At 38.7% G+C, this 2,663-nt stretch overlaps 1 pseudogene; it reads left to right on the forward strand.

Annotated features, from left to right (window-relative positions):
* Positions 1-308: 308 nt before the first annotated feature.
* LOC147492480 (uncharacterized) lies at positions 309-2,663 on the forward strand (annotated as a pseudogene).

Genomic DNA, 2,663 nt, shown 5'->3' on the forward strand with positions numbered 1-2,663 from the left:
TCATGTAGTTGTTGTTCGGTACTTGCTACTTAATGGATAAAAGTTGGATGGATCCGACTGTGGGAAAATGTAGTCGTAGGTATATACTTGGTTGTGAGAAATTTATTGAGTTTGCTTGGAATAATCGAGTCGAGGAACTCAGTGGTGAGATTTATTTCCCATGTGTTAGATGCCTTAATCTTTTGCTATAGCCTAAAAATGTAGTGGAACATCATATAAAGAATCGGGGTATACTACGGAGTTATGTGCGTTGGACAAAGCATGGGGAGAGTGGGCAGGTGAATACCGAGTCCAATTAGGGTGATGATATGCATGCAATGTTGCAAGATGCATTAGGATTTCAGAACATGGTTGGTATAGACAATGACATACCACTTGGTCTGAATTCAAATGAGTCTAGTTCCAGCGACACTCGTACGGATGAGCCAAATGAAGAAGCACAAAAGTTTTACAAGTTGTTGAAGGAAGCAGATACACCCTTGTATCCGGGTTGTACTAAGAGTTCAAAATTGTCTTTCCTAGTATGATTGCTTCATGTAAAGTGTCTTAATGGCTGGAGTAATCATTCGTTCGACGTGTTGCTTGAGGTATTGAATGATTCACTTCCAGATGACATCAATATGCCCAAGAATCATTATGAATAAAAAAAACAACTTCGAGATCTTGGGATGGAGTGCATTAAGATAGATGCATGTCCAAATGATTGTATGTTGTATTGGAAGGATAATAAACCGGTCATGGACAAGGATAACTGTGACATATGTGGTGAGTCAAGATGGATCATGACTTCATTGGAGTGTCTGAGAGCGGAGTTAGTTCATCCGCAAAACCTAAGAAAAAGGCTGTTAAGGTTTTGCGATACTTTCCCATAAGGCCAAGACTTCAAAGATTATTTATGTGCTCAAAAACTTCTAAAGATATGAGATGGCATGCAGATGATCGTATGAAAGATGGTGCTTTGAGGCATCCAGCTGATTCCGAGGAATGGAAAAGTCTAGACATAAGATATCCTTCATTTGGTTTAGAATCTCGCAATGTTAGACTCGGTATCGCTAGTGATGGTTTCAATCCGTTTGGTAGTCTTAGTTCTATTCATAGCACTTGGCCTGTTGTATGCATTCCGTATAATCTACCACCATGGATGTGTATGAAGCAGCCTTTTCTTATCATGGCATTGCTAATTCCTGGCCCTAGTAGTCCTGGAAATAACATTGACGTGTACTTGCAGCCATTAATTGATGAGTTAAAGGAGTTGTGGGAAAAAGGAATTGAGACGTATGATGCCTCTTCAAAACAAAATTTTAAAATGCATGCAGCTGTCTTGTGGACTATTAATGACTTCCCAACATTTGCTAATTTGTCTGGATGGAGCACTAAAGGAAAACTTGCATGTCCCTCATGCCATGAGGAGACTTGCTCAAAATGGTTGCAAAATGGGAAAAAGTTTTGTTATATGGGAAGCCGTAAATTCTTGCCACTTGATCATAGATATCGAAAGAATAAAAGTTCTTTTGATAACAATACTGAAATGGGAGTTGCCCCAAGTCCCTTTACTGGAAGTAATGTTCTTGCTCAATTAGATGGGTACGACCAAATCACATTTGGTAAGGCGGAGTGTGATAAGGTTAGGTAAGAGAAGTCGAGATGATAATTATCTGCCACATAATTGGAAGAAGATCAGTGCATTTTTTGATCTCCCTTATTGGAAACACCTTCGTGTACTTCATAATCTAGATGTCATGCACATTGAAAAGAACAACGGTGAGAGTTGGCTTGGGACATTGCTGAATTTAGAGAAGAAATCAAAGGATAACTTGAAGTCAAGGCAAGATTTGGTGTTAATGGGTATGCGAAAGTCACTTCATCCAATAGCTAAAGAGGGTAACAAATACTATATCCCCCCTGCGCCCTATACCTTGTCCTTGACTGAGAAGAGAAAGCTTTGTCAATTCTTGAAAGGTATTAAAGTTCCAGATAATTTTTCATCAAATATCTCGCGTCGTGTTCAGGTGAAAGAATGCAAAGTACCTGGCCTAAAAAGCCATGATTGGCATGTTCTAATGCAGCAACTTCTTCCAGTTGCAATACGTGGAATCTTACCTAAGGAAGTTACATTAGTTCTTGTTGAGCTCTCTAATTTCTACAAGCAATTATGTTCGAAAGTATTATGGGTTGCAGAGTTGGAACGTCTTGAGCATCAGATTGCTGTCACACTATGTAAAATGGAAATGATCTTTCCTCCATCATTTTTTGATGTTATGGTGCACTTGCCTATTCATTTAGCTGGTCAAGCTAAGCTCGATGGACCCGTGTACTATCGTTGGGTGTACCCAATCGAAAGGTCAGTATATAAGATAATAGTAATGGTTACTCACTTGTATGTATTTTGTTAAAATTTTGTTTATATTTTATATTTATTCAGGTACTTATACACCTTGAAGAAGTATGTTCGTAATAAAAGTAGACTAGAGGGATCTATTGCTGAAGGGTATCTTGCTGATGAATGTTTAACTTTCTGCTCAAGATACTTAAATGATGGGATTGAGACTAAGTTCAACCGGTCAGGGAGGAATGAAGAGATCCAAGTTGTTGGACCAGATGGAAAGTTTTCTATATTTTCAGGAAACAGTCATGCTTTAGGGAAGGAACGTTTGGGACTCTAA

The sequence above is a fragment of the Coptis chinensis genome, chromosome 6 (genome assembly GCF_015680905.1).
Source record: "Coptis chinensis isolate HL-2020 chromosome 6, ASM1568090v1, whole genome shotgun sequence".
NCBI classification, from domain to species: Eukaryota; Viridiplantae; Streptophyta; class Magnoliopsida; order Ranunculales; family Ranunculaceae; genus Coptis; species Coptis chinensis.